The 19,324-nt window shown below is 34.7% G+C and overlaps 1 protein-coding gene and 1 non-coding gene across 2 annotated transcripts in view; both read right to left on the bottom strand.

Moving 5' to 3' along the window:
• LOC119051041 (protocadherin alpha-C2) overlaps positions 1-19,324 on the bottom strand; it is a 74,998-nt gene that overhangs the window by 52,525 nt on the left and 3,149 nt on the right. The window lies entirely within an intron of this gene.
• On the bottom strand, positions 1,553-1,659 carry LOC119051127 (U6 spliceosomal RNA). Its single transcript, XR_005082869.2, has one exon. It is a non-coding gene; the product is annotated as a U6 spliceosomal RNA (small nuclear RNA).

Genomic DNA, 19,324 nt, shown 5'->3' on the forward strand with positions numbered 1-19,324 from the left:
TTACTCTCCTTGTCCACTGCAGTGATGGTCCTCATTTCTTAAACACAGGCCCCTCCTGAATCTGTTGCAAAGTTGTCTGAAATCAATGATCTACCCAAAGCCAAGGGTACTTGGTGCTCTGGATATTCCTAGAAGCAACTAATGGAGGCAAAACTATCTGGGGACCACAAGCCAGTAAAAGAATATTTGTTTATACTGATATTTTTAAAAAGCCTCTCTTGTTCACATATCTGCTTTTTGAATAAGTGAATACAAATAGCCATAGATTTGAGGGTTTTGAAAGGAATAAACTTTTGTTATACTTCTTGTGTGACCTATTTTTATTTTTTCTTGGCTTTCTAGTTATTTTATTTAGGTTCAATAATATTAAAGATATATGCTGCGTGCACAAAATTCAATTCTCCCAGAATTGTAAAAAACAAAAACAAAACAGGGAGTCCTTTCAAGTCTCATTTTCCTGTGGACTATGCCATTAGCAGATAATTATAATTATATTCCTCCAGACTTTTACCTATGCATATATAATATATACATTTATATACTTTACTGAAATGTAGCCACACTTCATACACTATAATGCAACTTTAGTTTTTACTTTTACTTAACATATATGATGGACATCCTTCTGTGTCAGTACATATAATTCTGTTTTATTCTCAGTAATGGCTGCATAATATTCATTATACAGATATTTCATAATTTATTGTTACTCTGCGATTGAATATTTAGGTGCATTTACAGAAGTATGTGCATGTATATGCCTGTGAGTTTATTCTGATAGGTGCTTAATTAAAAGTATGCACATTTTAATTTTAATTAGATATGCCAAAATGTTTCCTCCATTTTTTTGTGCCAATTTACACTCACAACCAAAGGTAAATCAGTCAATTCACTTACTTCTGATTTGTCTCCAAAATTCTTAATTCATAATGAAACACAGAATTATGTTCATAGCAATATTTTGTTTTCCTTAATAGAAAGGCCTCATATCACAATGTATTTCACATGGCTTTCACAGATACCTACATGCTCCCTGAGAAGGTCATCTCACTTCTTTGACCTTGCCCCTTTTTTCTTTTGCCTCCACTTTATACATTGTTCATTGATAGTTTTATTCACACTTCAGGCTTCAACGATCATTTTTATGAGGATGACTCAAAGTCTGTATTTAGAATTCAGGCCTCCCTCAGATCAGCAAATTCAGCTGACTACTTGCTACATCTCCCTAGATGACATTTCCAAACTGAGCTCATCATTCCCACGAACCTTCATATCATCTATTTATTTTACCCCTCACAATTACTAATGAAGCCTGACCACGTCTACCCCTTACATTATATTAAATTCCTCTCCTCTAGCTTCAGTTGAAATCTTTCTTCCCTGGATATCTTTTTTTAAAAATATTTTATTTAATTATTTTTAGAGAGAGGGGAAGGGAAGGAGAAAGAGAGGGAGAGAAACATCAATGTGTGGTTGCCTCTCGTGAGTCCCCCGCTGGGAACTGGCCTGCAACCCAGGCATGTGCCCTGACTGGGAATCAAACCGCAGTACTAAAAATATGGAACGCTTCACGAATTTGCATGTCACCCTTGCACAGGGGCCATGCTAATCTTCTCTGTATCATTCCAATTTTAGTATATGTGCTGCCAAAGCGAGCACCCTGGATATCTTAATGGTAGTTTAATCTCCCTTCCTCCATGGTAGCCCTACCCAATGGAGACTATATAATATTATTAATGATGTCTTACGAAAATTTAATTCTGATAATGGAACTTCTACATCTTAAACTCTTACAATTTTTAATCTGCATGCTATTCTTCAAGGTAAATTTAAAGTAAAATAATGATCCTAACCGAATTTTCATTGACACACGGCTAAAGCCACTAATTTGGAGAAAATATACTTTTGTAACATTCCATCTAAGAACACATTATTCCACTCTATATAAGATTTTAAAATATTTTTTCAACAAAATTTTATACTTTTCTTCCATATTTCTCATTAAAGTTATTCCTAGGTATTTCATGTTTATGGCTGTTCTGAATGAGATATCTCTCCATTTTATTTTTTACTATTGGAAAGTATAAAAGCTATAATTATTTGGGTGCCCATCATCTACCTTGGCACCTTTATGTGATTGGGCACAAAACAATTCAAACAATTTTTAATCAACTTACTTTGATTTCCTAAGTACACAGTGTGCCATTCTTAATGCATGTATATACTAATGTAAAAATAATTTATATAGTCATATTTTTTTAATTTTATTTATTTATCTTTAGAAGGGAAGGGAAGGAGAGAAGGAGAGAAATATCAATGTATGGTTGCTTCTGGTGCATCCCCTGCTGGAAACTGGCCTCTGCTGGGAACTGGCCTGCAACCCAGGCATGTGCCCTGACTGGGAATTGAACCGCGATCTTTTGGTTCACAGGCCTGTGTTCAATCCACTGAGCTACACCAGCCAGGGCCTATATAGTCATATTTTTTAACCTGTAAATAATTCAAATGATAGTATATGCTGTTAGTAGAATGTCTTAGTCATTAAAATTATGCCAACAAAGAGTTTAATAACATAAGACCTTGTATAACAATATTTAGCAAGTAAAGACATGAATTAAAAATGCATGTGCTTTCCTAAATTTTACTATATTCAATAATAATGAGAAATTAACTTTTTAATAAAATACCATATACTTATGTATAGTTACAACTATTTTTTAAGGTATGCATGGAACTTTTTCTATAAAGAAGCTATAGAAGTGTGTAACTGTGACTGTACTTGAATATTGGGATCACCGATCATTTCTTTTCCTAATGTCTGCAATGGTCATGTGATACTCCTTAATGGGAAATTTAGTTTCAGATCTTTTTTCATCCCCACTGGTTCCCTATCTCCTCATGATAAAAATCTAAAGTCCTAAGCATTTCACTGAGGAATTTTCTTATCTGATTCTTCTGTAGCTTTCTAGCTCCAGCTTCTTCCATGCTTACATGTTTACATTATGCTCTGGCCAAATCAAACTATTTTCAGCTTCTCTTGTGCTTTCTCATTCCTCTAGGCCTTTATGGTTTTTACTCTGCCTGAAATAATCATTCTCTACTCTTCCTCCTTGCTTCCCAAATCACCCATTAGTATTCTGCTAAAAAGACATCTTACAGAGAAAGATCCCCTTGCCTGCCCCCCACACTCCATCCAAAACCGTGCTGAGTTATTGGTTTCCTTTCTGTGTTCCTGGAGAGCACGTATTTGTTTCAGTTGTGGCTGAAACCTGATTACGATCATAATTGATGGTTGACTTGTTTACTGTTGAATATTTTTAGTGTTATTGATTATAAGTTATTTATCTCCACATTTTGAGTGTCTCATCCTTAAAAAATATGTCACATGGAATGACTAAACAGAGAAATATAAAAATTGTTTAATGTTAAGTAGAGCCACAAATACCACCTTCAATAAAATTTGATTATCTCTGAATGTTTTAAGTGAAGCATATGATCTCTTGGTTCAGTTACTAACTGTTTCATAGTAGATATGATCTCTGAATTTTTTTCTAAAATTAATCATGAGGTCCTGGCTGGTAGCTCAGGGGATTGAGCGCAGGCCTAGGAACCAAAGGGTTGCTGGTCTGACTCCCAGTCAGGGCACATGTCTGGGTTGTGGGCCAGGTCCTCAATAGGGGGTGCATGAGAGGCAACCACACATTGATGTTTCTCTCCATCTCTTTCTCCTTCCCTTACTTGCTCTCTAAAAATAAACAACAATCTTAAAAAATAATAATAATAAAATTAATAATGAGATTTAAATCTCCCTATCAGGGTTTGGAAAAATTAAGATACTGTTTTTTTCAAAGGAAAGGTAATTCAAATATTTCAAAGCATACGTAAAAGCATTTTCTATTACTTAGATGTAATCTGTGGGTGATAAAACTGTATGATAGGGAATTTCAGGTAATGACAGACTAAATTATTCAGAGCTGACATCCTATCAAAAGCAACTAAATATTCTGGATAAAATATTAAAACAATTAACTTAAAATCACTGGAAATCTGACAAGATGACGGGGAACCGCAAGGACAAATTCTGGAGGAAACTTAAACCCAGAGAGGTAAGCAGAATATTGACCCTTCTTTTTGTTCTAAAAGCACATGCCGACACAAAGTTGGACATAAACTTGGATAACTTGTGGGGTGAGGAAAACAGAAATTAAGGACCAGGATGTACACGAGACAAGAAGCCTTATAGTATCTACATTAATCAGGAACCCCAAGGACTATACTCTCTAAGTGATGATGTACCCAAACTAAGTCTATCTATCCTCTAGTCCAAAGAACTGCTGGAGAGCTTGACTGGGCACCAACCAGGATATAAGGAAAAAAGGAAAGAAAAAAACCTATAAACCTGTAGTTGGATACTGTATATCCTGAAGATCTTCAGTTAGATATACATGGTCATCTAAGTTGTCAAGGACCCCCAAGTCTTGAACTTGTTTTAAAGTGGTTTACAACTGGTGGTATTGAGATGTAAATAAAAGTCTATCCTAAAGGAAGATGATTTCACTCAAGATCTCAGGATATTCTGGCAAATATTATTATCAGGTTAGTGACCGTTACAAGTCAAAATAGAATCTGGTGCTTGTGGAATTAGGGAGCCGCAATGAAAAGCCAGCCAAAGCAGCTCACAGCAGAAATGGGCTTGCATACTTCAGCTCTAGAATGATCAGGTGGAGATTTAATATAGTTAAACAAAAGCAAGCTTCAAAATATTTGTAAGAAACAAGAAATGATAAAATTGTCATAGCAAATTTGAAAAATAATTATTAGAATTTTTAAATGAAAACATAACTAAAATAAAAAACCTCAAGGGATACTTTTAATAACATATTGGACACACAAGAAGACAAAATTAGTAAAATTAAAAGAAAGATAATAAGAAATTACTCATAAAATAGCACAATGAGACAGTGGAAACTAGAAATTAGTGAGGAAATAACTTTGATGTGCTAAAGGGAAATAAATGCCAACACAGAATGCTACGCCTAGGGGAAATATCTAACAATAATGGCATTTCAGGCAAACAGAAACTAAAACAGTCCATCATCAAGTGAAATAGACATAATGAGGGTCATTTCATTATTTTAAGTTTCACTTTTTCAGGAAGAGATTACAAATTTAAATTTGTTTAAATAAAATAGCCTCAAAATATATAAAGCAAAAAAAATTTGACAGAAATCCAAGGAGAAATAAATGACTCACCACTCAGAGTGGGCCACTTTAACATAACTTTCTTAGTCACATAAAAAAGCAAATAAAAAGAATTTTAAAAATGAGGAATATTTGAAGAACACAATCAGCAAAGAACAGACCTACACAGAGCACTACTACTACAGGCAACTTCAGAATACTGACTTTTCATGAGTATGCAGAACATTCACAAAAAATTGACCATTCACACCCTGAAATACTATACAATGAGAATGAATGATATGCAACTACCCACAACAATATGGATGAATCTCACAAACAAGCATATGTAGAAAAATGGCAAAACCAAAGTGTATTTGCTGTATAATTCCCTGTATGTAAAGTGTAAAAACTTTAAAACTAATCAAGGCTCTTAGAAGCCAGAATATCGATTACCCTTGGGGGACTGTGATGCAGCTCCTGGCATGCTAATGATGGTGTGTCTTGATCAGTGAGCTAGTTACACAAGTATATTCAATTTGTGAACATTTATCCACCTGCACATTTATGGTGGGCAAACTTTCCTATATGTATAGAACACTTCAACAACAAAAAGTCTTCAAATAGTGACTATCAAGGGCCACAAAGCAAATTTCAACAAGTATCAAAAAATTAAAATCATACTAAATATGATTTGATGACAGTGAGATGTAACTAGAAATCTATAGCCAAAAGATTATAGATTATCTCCATTTGTAGAATATCTCTATGTGTTTGGATATTAACAAAACATATTTCTGAAGAGCCTGTGGGTCAAAGAAGATATCACAAAGGAAATTAGAAAATATATTGCTTGATAAAGAAAATATTACATATGAAAATTTGTGATGGAATTACCAAAACATCCTTTATGGCCTAAACCTCGACTATGTTTAATTTTGGGAAACATATCACAAGCATTTTAAAAGAGTGCGTATTCTGCAGTTATTATGTAAGTTTATATACATGCACATTTGTTATTACTATTATCCAAATCTTCTCCATCTTGTTGATTTTCTTTTGTTCCCTGTTCTCTTTCTGAACAAAGTGTGTTAAAATTTTCCATTCTGGTTACGAATTTCTCTATTTCCCCTTAGAGTTTAGCCATTTTTCCTTAATGTAATTAAAGATGGCATTATTGCACTGAAATTTATCATTTTTTTATCTTCTTGGTGAATTGATCCTTTTATCCTTAATTATATGTCCTATTTATAGCCATAAGATTTATTATCTTAAGTTTTATTATAAGTTATATTTCTAAAGTTAGCTATACAGTTTCATTTTGATAAATGTTTGCATGGTATCTCTTTCCATCATTTTACTTTAAATCTTTTCTTATTCTTTTTTTTTTAATTTTATTTAGTTATTTTTCAAGTACAGTTTTTTTGTCTATTTCTCCCATCTTATTCTTTTAATAAAAGTGTGTCTAAAAGTCACATATGGTTGTTTAATTTGTAACCAGTCTGACCATGTTTGCTAATTGGAGAATTTAGTCTGTTTACATTTAACATAACTACTGACATATATGGATTTAAATTTGTCATCTTACTATTTTTTAATTTCATCTCTTCTAATTTGTCCTTTTTCCCTTTCTTTCCTCTTTTAGATTAGGAATCTTATATTCTATTTTCTCTTCATTATTAACTTATGGGTTACACATTCTTCTAACATTTTTAAAAAATTTATCTTTAGAAGGGAAGGGAAGGAGAGAAGGAGAGAAATATCAATGTATGGTTGCTTCTGGTGCTGGGAACTGGCCAGCAACCCAGGCAAGTGCCCTGACGGGGAATCAAACCACAATCTTTTAGTTCGTAGGCCCATGCTCAATCCACTGAGCTACACCAGCCAGGGCTCTTCTAACATTTTAAATGGATTACCCTAGAAGATAAAACATGCATTCTTGACTTAAAGTCTAACATAAATGTTTACTTTTACTACTTTCAGGACAATGCAATGATTCAATGGCCTTAAAATCTTTTAACTCTACTCACCTCTCATCATACTCATATGTTATTGCTTTAATATATTTCAGTTCTTTTTATATTTTAAATTCTATATATTATGGTTATCTTGTTCAGTGAATACATTACTTCTTCTGCTTCCTTCTTTCTTCCCTTCCTTCCCTCTCTGCCCGCTTCTTTCCCTCCCTCCTTCCTTCCTTTCTACATCTTTATGCTTCCACCTGGGAAAATTTTCCATATACTTAAAGAAATCTCTTACTATTTTTCTCACTACAGATCTGCTTGGGATGCAGTTCCTCATTTTTGGTTCATGTGAAAATAGTTTTTTAAAAGATTTTATTTATTTACTTACTTACTTATTTATTTATTTATAGAGAGAGGGAAAGGGAAGGAGAAAGAGTTAGAGAAACACCAATGTATGGTTGCCTCTCATGTGGCCCCCACTGGGGACCTGGCCTGCAACCCACGCATGGGCCCTGACTGGAATCAAACTGGCGACCCTTTGGTTTGCAGCCTGTACTCAATCCACTGAGCTACACCAGCCAGGGCTGAAAATAGTATCGTTTTTATCTGCTTTCTTTTTTTTGAAGGATATTTTTGCTGGGTATAAAATTCTAGGTTTGCAGATATTTTCTTTAAGCCTTTTGAAGATGTCACTTTATTGTTTTTTGGCTTCTACTTTCTTCCTCGAGAACTTAGTCATTAGTCTTATTATTGCTAATTTAAAGGAAATGTGTCTTATTTATCCCAGTGGTCAAAAGATGGCTCATTGGGAAGAAAAAAAACTAATAAAACCAATAAATCTATGGCAAAACTTACACCAAAAGCAAGAGAAATTAGAAAATACCAGTATGAGGAATGTAAAAAAATCACTATGGTACCTACAGTATTAAAATAAGAAATATTGTGAACTTTAAGTTTATACATTATAAAATTTAAATTAAATGCACAAATTTATTAGAAACAGAATTAACCAAACTGATATAACTAGAAACATAGACCTGTATATTTCTATACTATTGTAGATATTAAATTTATAATTAAAATATTTTAAGGCTTTATTTTTTTATTTTTATATTTAAAAAAATTTATCTTTAGAGGGGAAGGGAAGGAGAGAGGGAGAGAAATATCAATGTATGGTTGCCTCTCATGCGTCCCCTGCTGGGAACTGGCCTGCAACCCAGGCATGTGCCCTGACTGGGAATTGAACTTTGGTTGTTTGGTTTGCAGGCCTGCACTCAATCCACTGAGCTACACCAGCCAGGGCTATTTTTAGATTTTATTTATTTATTTTTAGAGAGGGGAAGGGAGCAAGAAAGATAGGGAGAAAAACATCAACATGTGGTTGCCTCTCCAGCGCCTCCTAATGGGGACCTGGCCCAAAACCCAGGCGTGTGCCCTAAATGGGAATGGAACCAGCAACCCTTTGGTTTGCAGACATGCACTTAATCCACTGAGCCATGCCAACCAGCACTAAAGCTTTATTCTTAATTCTTGTAAACGTTTATGGGGAAAAGAATACTAATTTACAAAAACTTTTCAAGTCAGTGAAAAAAAGGTAGTATTTCTCAACTTACTTACATGAGAACAACATAGCTATGATAAGAAACTCTGACATAAATGTTACAAGAATAAAAATTACAAGCCAATTTCTGTTATAAACACAAATTTTTTAAATTCTAAGCCAAAATTTAGAAAACTAAATTCAATAATATAAAGGATAATCCATCACTACAAAGTGGGGTTTACTCCAAGGATGCAAGATTGGGTTATTATTAATAAATCAACTAATATAATACATAATTTGAATAAATGAAAGGATAAAATTATATGAGTACCTCAATAAACATTAAAACAGGATAAATTTCACATCCATTTATGATTTTTAAAACTCTTAGTAAATTAGAAAGGGAAAAAAATTTCCTTTACCTGATAAAAGGTCTCTGAAAAAATATCAAAAAAATAGATTTGATATTAAATATTTAAAGCTTTCTTTCTGAGATCAGGAATAAGACAAAATTACCTATTACCATCATTTCAACTCAACAATGCCACAAAACCATAAAACAAGAAAACAATATGATTAGAAAGTAAATAAATAAATAAAAATAACATGTGGAGATGGCATCACAGTACATGTAGAAAATACAAAATAATATATAAAAATGTGAGCTTTTATTTTTTTAATTTTGATTTTTTTAAATTTTGATTTTATTGATTATGACATTACAGTTGTTCTATTCCCCCCCTTCATTCCCCTCCACCCTGCACCTCCCCACCTCTACCATTCCCCCCCTTTAGTTTATGACCATGTGTCTCAAGTTCTTTGGATTCTATATTTTCCATACTATTCTTGCCCTCCCCCCTATTTTCTACCTACCATCTATGCTACTTATTTTCTGTACCTTCTCCCCCCTTCTCCTCCCACTCCCCTGTTGCTAACCCTCCATGAGATCTTCATTTCTATGGTTCTGCTCCTGATCTAGCTGTCCTATTAGCTTGCTTTTGTTTTAGATGTGGTTGTTGATAACTGTGCGTTTGCTGTCCTTTCACTGTTCATCTTTTTTATCTTCTTTTTCTTAGGTAAGTTCCTTTAACATTTCATATAATAAGGGCTGGGTGATAATGAACTCCTTCAATCTGATCTTATCTGAGAAGCAGTTTATCTGCCCTTCCATTCTAAATGAAAGCTTTGCTGGATAGAGCAATCTTGGTTGTAGGTCTTTGGATTTCATGACTTGGAATACTTCTTTCCAGCCCCTTCTTGCCTGTAAGGTCTCTTTTGAGAAATCAGCTGACAGTCTGATGGGAACTCCTTTGTAGGTGACTGTCCCCTTAGCCCTTGCTGCTTCTAGGATTCTCTCCTTCATTTTAATCTTGGCTAATATAATTATGATGTGTCTTAGTGTGTTCCTTCTTGGGTCCAACTTCTCTGGTACTCTCTGAGCTTCCTGGATTTCCTGGAAGTCTATTTCCTTTGCCAGATTGGGGAAATTCTCCTTTATTATTTGTTCAAATAAGTTTTCCACTGGTGTCTATTCCTTTCTCCCTTCTGGTACCCCTATAATTCAGATGTTGGAGCGTTTCAAGATGTCCTGGAGGTTCCTAAGCCTCTCCTCATTTTTTTGAATTCTTGTTTCTTCATTCTTTTCTGGTTGGTCATTTTTATCCTCCTTCTGGTCCACTCCCTTGATTTGAGTCCCAGTTTCCTTTCCATTGCTATTGGTTTCCTGTGCATTGCCATTCATTTCAATTAGTTTAGCCTTCATATGTTCCTCTAATTTGTGACTAAAATCAACCAGTTCTGTGAGCATCCTGATCACCAGTGTTTTGAAATGTGCATCTGAAAGTTTTGCTATTTCTTCATCACTTAGATTTATGGGCTCTGGGGCTTTGATATCTTCTTAAGTCATTTTTGGTCTGTTCCCACCCATTAAGTATGAGGAGCGGAGCCTTAGGGGCGGGGCAGGGCCTCTAGGGCGGGGTTGCTGGGTTGTGACGCTGTATGTGGGGGCAGGGTCAGAGCCGGGAAATGGCAGGCGTCTCTGCTGCCTCCCGTTGCTGGGACCCGCTCAGTCTCGTCTCATTGCCCACTCCCTCACTGGTCTATCTGCACAGGAATGCACCAGCACAGTCAACCCGTGGCCCTTCACCCTCGCTGGATCTGCCAGTCGCTCACTGGGTCACGCTCTCTAGGTCACTCACTGGGTCAGCCCTTTGCAACCCCACACCTGGGATCTGCATGCCTGAGTCCATCTGACCAAGTTTTCCTGTACAACCCCGCTCCACCAGCTGCTGGTTTCACCCTTCAGGCTGAAGAATTCGTTGTTATCGGACTTCCAAAAAGTTCAATTTTCTGTGTTCTGGCTGTGTTTTCTGTTGCTAATATTTTGTTGTCTCTAAACTTGGTTGTGTGAGAAAGCACGACGTCTCCACCTATGCCTCCATCTTGGCATAAGTCCTAAAAATGTGAGCTTTTAAAATAAATTTAGCAAGAACCCTGGATATAGAGTTATATAAAAATCTATTTTATATCTGTATACCTGCAACAAAAACAAAATATAAAATGAGAAATTTTAAATAGTATCAAAATAGCTCATGAAAGTTATTCAATACCTCTCTACACACACTCACACAAACACATAAACACTGAAAGAAAATAAGTAAAATAAATGGAAGAATATACCATGTTACTGTAAAAGATGTTTATGGATATATAATGCCATTATGTCAATAAACTCCATATTTTTACAGATTATATATCAAATCCAAATAAAATATGTCAATATGCCCTGTATTTTCTATAAATTTAATATAATACCAATTAAAATCTAAGCAGGTTTTTTTGGTAGAAATTGACAAACTGATTCCACAATATACATAGAAGTGCAAAAGGCCAAACATTAATCTTAAGCTAAATTAATCTTGAAGCAGAAGAACGAAGTGAAAGAACTTATACATTGTACGTCAGTAAATATTAAAAGCTACTCTAACACAGGATGGCATGGCTTAAGGATGAAACAGAATCAAGTCCTGAAACAGTCACTTGCTTTATGATGTAAGTAGCATTGCAGAGTAGTGAGAAAAAATTAGTCTTTTTATTAAATGGCATTGTGTATGTAGAAAATCCAACTCGATTTACACATAGAAAAAAAATGAATCTCAGCTCCTACATTACACCCTACTGAAAAGAAAAAAACACTTTCAGGTGGATTTAAGAATCTAAATGTGCAAGTTAAAACAAGACGTCTGCTGGAACTATGCAACCAACAATCAGATATTGTTATTTAAACTTAAGCTTAATGTTATTAAATGCCCCACCTCTCAGAGTCCCAGGAAACAATTTCTCTCCCTCTCTCCTTCCCCCCCTTCCCCTCTAAAGATAAATAAATAATAAAATATTTTTTTTTTAAAAAGAGGAAAACTGGAGCAATGGAACAGAACAAATATACTAAAACATTTTAAAAAAATGAAAAATTCAGTCCCACAGATTCAACTAGCAACATTTTAAGTGTTCAGTAGCCATATGTCCTACATAAATTCAGGAATAGAATACTTCCAACATATAAGAAGTTTCTACTGGACAACAGTGTTCTAGAATATAACATAGGATATATCTTCATGACCTTGAAGCAGACTACATTTTCTTTAAAAAGGACAAAAAGAGTGCTAAGTAAAAAATAAAATACTGATAAATTGGATCTCATTAAAATTAGGAGCTTCTATTAATCAAATACATTAAGAAACAAGGAATATTCTATATATTGTACTACCATGGGGTGGTCATAAATTCATATTTTTAAGTGAAAATCAAAATTGGAAGGAATGTGTATTGTATCTTAAAATTCATTTTAAAAGCAGAAGATAGACACACATATATATTTGCTTACATTTTCTATATGTATGTTTACATTAAAAAATGAATAGTAAAAGGATAAATAATAAAATGAGATTGTCTATAAGAGGAGAGAAGGACTAGAGCGAAGGAACAAGGATAGTAGATTTCTCTAAATACACTTTGTTTTATAAATTTATTATAGAACCATGTAAATATTTCACAGAACTACTAAAAATTAGCCCTGCCTGGTGTGGCTCAGTGGTTTGAGCACCTGCTTGCAAACCAAAAGGTCGCCAGTTTGATTCCCTGTCAGGGCACATGTCTGGGTCCCCAGTTGGGGGTGTGCAAGAGGCAGCCAACTGATGCTTCTCTTGCACATCAATGTTTCTCTCCCTCTCTTTCTCCCTCCCTTTCCTTCTCTCTGAAAATAAATAAATAAAATCTAAAAAATATGTTAAAATTGTTCTAAAAAGCAAGCCTAAATGTGAAAGGAATTTGAAAAAAATGAACCTAACTTTGTATGTAGTTGGTGGCTTAACTGTGCAGAGATGAACGATTCCAAAATACTTTAAAATACAATAATTTGTACCATACGTGCCCAGTGAGATATGACCTAAAAATAAACAGGATGGCAAAAATATTAAAATGTTACTGTAATCATACTGGTGGTGTGGTGCTGGTATTCTTTTCTAAAAGTCTATTGTTTGAGTAGTGTGGGGTAACAATGAGTAATTAAACTGATGTAAATGCAAAGCAGGATTTTTGTTGTGGGGAAAAAGAGATTCAAATGGAAGACTGATGAAATTAGGTAAACACTTTATAGCGCTTAACTTGGAAAGATTAGAATTGACTTTGTGATGTATAAATCTTTTTTAAAATGCAGAGTAACTGAAAATATCTAGAAACACTGACTCAACTCTGTAGCAATAAGTGTACTTACTGTCCAGATTCTATCTCTAAATATTGTCCCCCATAAAAAAGAACAGAAGGTTCTATCTCTAAATATTGTCTCCCATAAAAAGGAACAGAAGGATTCTTCGAGAACAGTTGACTCCAGGTCTGACACAGGAAATTTACAAGATGAACCTGAGTATTTTTAATAGCAGAAAACAGACATTCTCTTTACAGTGAATTAAATGATGGTGGGGGGAAATAAAGACAACTGCACTTGAATGACAATAAAAACATGAGAAAAATAAAAGTGGTACCTTAATTTTTTTTAATGAATTAAGTGAGTCCGTCACTGCAAGGAAAACTGAAAGTATTTGCTGCAAATAATGACATTTAAGATTTTGAGTGAGAATTATAATTTTGCAAGACCTGTGTCCACCACTGTGAGCTTGCTATTTCCCAACACAAAAAGTCTGTTTCGTGAGGTCAGTAGTGGTATTGACAGATGTGATATTTTTGTTACCATATAATAAAATGTGTCTACTTTTCCAAGATCTGTATAGGTCTGTGAACAAATATTTCCCAAACAATGATAAACCTGACTTTTAGAAAAGCATATCATGCCCCTGGCTGGTGTGGCTCAGTGGACTGAGTGCCTGCTTGTGAAGCAAAGAGTCTTGGGTTCAATTCCCAGTCAGGGCACACACCTGGGTTGTGGACCAGGTCCCCGGATGGGGTTGATAAGAGGCAACCACACACCAATGCTTCTCTCTCTCTCTCTTTTTCCCTGCCTTCCCCTCTTTAAAAGTAAATTGAAAAATATTTTTTAAAAGAAAAGTATATAATGACCCACATGGACAGGGAAACGGTGGGGACTAACTGTGGGAGGTGGGGGGTGGGCTGGGTGGAGGAGAGTGAAGGGGGAAAAATTGGGACAACTTTAATAGAACAACAATAAATATAAAAAGCATATAATGTAAGGAAGGGATGAATGGTAGTAGCCTCTTAACAGGCACTTATGTAAAGTGTTCAGTATTAAATTATTATATTGCATGAAGAAATAACACAAAACTAGAACTAAAAAAATGAGATACTAGTACATACCACTATAATGATGAAAATTTTAAAGGCTGATGGATGATGCTGAGTATAATGAGAATGAGGAGTAATGGGAACTCTCAAGTACTGCTGGTAGGAGAGTAAATTGGAACAGCTAATTTGGGAAACTGTTGGCAATACCTATCAAAGCTGACATACTCACACCTAATAGTCAAACAATTCCCACTGCTAGCTACATATCCAATAGAAATGCAAATATATGTGCGCCAACGACATGAGAAAAATGTTCATAGCAAAACCGTTCACAACAGCAAAAAAAAAGAAAACTATAAAGATTAACATAAAATGGATAAATAAACTGAGATATATTCATACAATGCCATACACAGCAATTTAATGAATGAAGTGTTGCTACACATAGCAGCCTGGATGCTGTGTGTGCATCAACACTTCACACAGACATAATACTGACTGAAAAGAGCCAGACAGAAAAACACAATCATACCGCACAATTCTATGTCTATGGTGTTGGAACTCATAATAATAGTCATATTTCAGGAGGGAGTAATTATAGGGGAAGGTTGAGGGGGTTAAAGGTGCTTGTAACCCTCTTCTTTACCTCTGTGGTAGTTCCTTCCCTGAGTGTTGGATCAAGCCATACACTTTTTGATCAATGAACCTTTATTTATGTCATACTTCAGTTAAAATTTTTAAAAGACTTATGTGAAGCATCTAATACTACACTTACTGGAAATTTTTCACCGTTAAATCCATACATTAGAAACAGTAAAACTGCCCTGGCTGGTGTAGCTCAGTGGACTGAGCGCGGACCCGAACCAGAGGATCGCGGTCCGATTCCCAGTCAGGGCACATGCCTGTGTTGCAGGCCAGTTCCCAGCAGGGGACCCATGAGACGCAACCATACATTGATATTCTCTCCCTTTCTCCTTCCCTTCCCATCTAAAGATAAATAAATAAAATCTTAAAAAAAAACACCAAAACTTGAAAGTCAGTAAGCTAAACAAGAAGCTAGAAAACAAAACAAATAGCAAATTGAATACAAAGAAAATATAAGGAAAGAAAAAAAGCAGAGATCAATGAAATAGAAAGCAGATATACAAGAAGAGAGAATCCCCAAAACCAAAAAAGTTGGTCCTTGAAAGCATAATATAATTAATAAATGGTTGCTTCCAAGTCTAGTCAGGAAAAAGGAGAGGTGACGATAACATCAGAATTGAAGAGGGAACTATCACTATGGATCCCCAAATGTTAAAAGATTACAGAATGACATTATGAACAATTTTATACCAAAATATATGAAATATAGTTTAGATGAAATTAACATATTTCTGGAAAAACAGAATTTCCAAAAATGAAATAATAAAAATATGAATAATTTTATTACTAATAAAGTAATGTGATATGATTTAAAGCTTTCCTACAAAGAAGATTTAAGGAACAAAAAGCATCACTAGTGAATACTGCTGAATACTTTATAAAGAAATATCACCAATCTTGGCAAATATGTCCTTCAGAGAAGAGAAAAAGGGAGAGAAAAACTTCTAACTTGTTTAATAGGGCCAGCACATCAAGTCCTCACAAGAAAGAAAAACAACAAGGCAATCTCAAGTGATGAATATACATGCAAAAACCCACCATTAAGATGTCTTAATTGGTTGCTTTTATTTTGTATGAACATCATTTTGAGTCTAAACGAAACAGCTGTAATCTTTGCTCAAAGATACTAAAGAATAAGCATAATGTACCTGAATTCAGAGAGAACATTTCTGAGGGTATGTCACAGAGCTATGCTATGAAAATAGTATATGTGTAGTTGGCAACCAGGTGGCTCTGGGAACAGCTAAGAATTTGGGATGCAGTACAAAGGTGTTTCTCTTTTCTTGCAGCTCAAGAGACTGTGTGACCATGTACTTATTCCTGGATTCCAAGACATGTTCCAGCTGAATAAATAATGACCTGCATTTATAGCTTAAGGAAGGAATCATTATCCTAATTCTTTTCCACAAATGCGTATAAGAGAGACATGAAGTTTATTTATATCCTGAACCATTCTCATTTCATAAATTAGAATTAGGAACAAAATGAGCAACCACCTTTATTATTTAGCTTAGGTTTTTAAGAATGATTCTTACCCGCAAATTCCTAACTTCCTGCAATACTTCAGTCAAAACCCTGGACTCATCCATATTCACTTGACGTTCTGCCAAGTGTTACTTATGATATTCACGTCATGTGCATTTGAGCAATGTAAAAACCTTGTATCAATTTAATTCACCTTAATCCCAATACAGCTAAGTGTTTTTAGTCTCTGAAATAATATTGTTTCCCTCTAACTGAAAATACTAAAGGCAACAAAGATCAGTAGGTCGCGAACATTATCAAACATGTTGTTAAAACTTTCCCACTCATACATTTCCCAGGCATTGCTTTTCCATTTAAAGTTATATAATGCTCTTTTATTTCCTTTTCAATATTTGAAACCTCTCTATTATACAACAAATATTATTTTACTGTCTACATGGTGCTTTTTAAAAAATCTGTATGTATTTCATATGCCATGAAAGCTTCCTTAGTTACAGCGCTCTAAAGTTTTTCAGTGTGGTTACCAGCTTCAAAGTCAAAGTAAATGTAAAGAAACATCTAATTAGCCTTTGGAAAAGTCTACTTATGGAATATGTATTAACAAATAAAAACACCTAGAATGCAGAAAACATTCTATAACTGTTGATAAATGACGCTGCTAAGGGGGAATATCTTGTGTGCTATGTATCCTGGCCAAAGCAAGTTGTCTGAGAATAACCGTTCACTAAAATAACACCAGTATATTTAAATTATCATTTTCACGTGGAATATTTCATAAAGTCAGTTGTATACCTCAACAGTTTGCTACAGAAATATTATCTAAACATTTTTTCAATGAAATTAATGTTAAGTGCTAAGTAGAACTTTATATCTCAGAGGTACCATCTTAGATAACAATCTAAAGAAGTTAAATTGTCCACCAAAAATCTTTTTAAAATTTTTATTGCTGTTCAATCACAGTTTTCCCCACTTTTCCTCAATTATTCTCCCTACCCTCCCCCAACCTTCCACATTCAATCCCCCCGCACCCCGACCAATGTCTTGCCCATGGGTGCTTTTGCGTGTTCCTTGACTTGACCATTTCCCTTCTATCCCCCATTATCCCTCTCCCTTCTCCTCTCTAGAAATAAGCCAGGAGGTGAAAGACAAATAACATATGATCTCACCTATAAGTGGAACCTAATCAACAAAAAAAACCAGCAAGCAAAATATAACCAGAGACATGGGAATAAAGATCACACTGACAGTGTCCACCAAAAATCTTAAGAGGAAAAATCGACATGAGACACATGCTGCCTGGTTGCTGCCCAGTGAACCAGTTTTTATTATATCTGTTAAATATTATCAACACGAGAGAGATGGATGTGAATGTTTTTCTAAGTTGCTTAAACTGATAGATTTTAGTACTGTAAACTGTGTTAAAATGCACTATAAACTAAAATATGACAGAAGAGCTTAGAATGTGAACAAAATATAAACACATGCATCAACATGACTCTGTACGACTCAGGCACACAGTTAAAATTATTATAAAATGATACCCTTTTCAAAGGGCTTTTGTTGTATAAAATTTGAGCAATAAGTATTTTATTTCTAAAATTCTGTAATTGTTATTAAGGCATTCAATGACATTTTTTCCTAAAGAATCAAGGTTGGATCAATAAGCAATCGGACAGGAAAAAGTAAATAATAAGTGCCTGTGTGAATTATAAATACTTCAGATTTATAAAACTTACTTTACCCACGTCTCATATATATTAATTTCTTTATACCAGGAATCGAACCAGAGACCTTTTGCTTCGCAGAATGGTGCCCAGATAACTGAGCCACCCTGCTCAGGGCCATTCAAAAAGTTTTGAAATGCCAAGGGCCACTATGGATAAATTGGAGTATTTGAATAATTTAACTTTTATTAGATGCATTACTTTCAAATATGGTACTTATTTATAAGTATACTGGCTTCTAAAATAATAAGAACATTAAATTCAAGTTGAATGGACTTTGAATGGTAAGTTAACCTTTGAACACACCCATGTTCCTGACATAATAATCACTCTTTTTTCTTGGGAAACATGAAGTAAAACACACAAAAAAGGGTTGTCAGATCCTATACACAATGCCATCATCCTTCTGTCTCTATAAATAGGTTTTCTGAAAGATGCTTATAATTTCTATATTCTTACTGACACTGCTTGGAACTATTAGCTATGATGTAGGGCATTATTCATTAAAAAAAAAAAAAGAAAAAAAAGACTACTTTGCCTAAATAATATTCATGTAAAGTACAGCCTATGGCTGCATTTTATGAAGTGGTATATCATTCAAGAACCAATTCAAATGCCATCTCTGAGCCCCTCCTCCATGCCTACAGGTTCTCTCATGTTCTCTCTCTCCCTTCTTTGAACATCCCTTGTTATTTATTTTTACATTTTTTAGGTTTTCATCATTTTTACTCATGTATTGTAAAGTCTGAGTAAATGTCTTACTTTGCATGATATTAATTTAAGCTTGTATTATGGGCTCACATACTTTCATTCCCACTTTTGGTATCAGAATGTCTTACACACATACCTGTTACTAAAAATATTTTTTGAATGAAGAGATATTTGCTTTAAGTAATTCCTTTAGCCCTGGCTGGTGTGGGTGGGTCAGTGGATTGAGCACTGGCCTCTAAACAAAAGGGTCTCCGGTTTGATTCCCAGTCAGGGCACATGCCTGGGTTGTGGGCCAGGTCCCCAGTAGGGAGTGTGTG

This window comes from Artibeus jamaicensis, unplaced genomic scaffold (assembly GCF_021234435.1).
Source record: "Artibeus jamaicensis isolate MK-2021 breed Jamaican fruit bat unplaced genomic scaffold, CSHL_Jam_final contig_456, whole genome shotgun sequence".
Classification (NCBI taxonomy): Eukaryota; Metazoa; Chordata; class Mammalia; order Chiroptera; family Phyllostomidae; genus Artibeus; species Artibeus jamaicensis.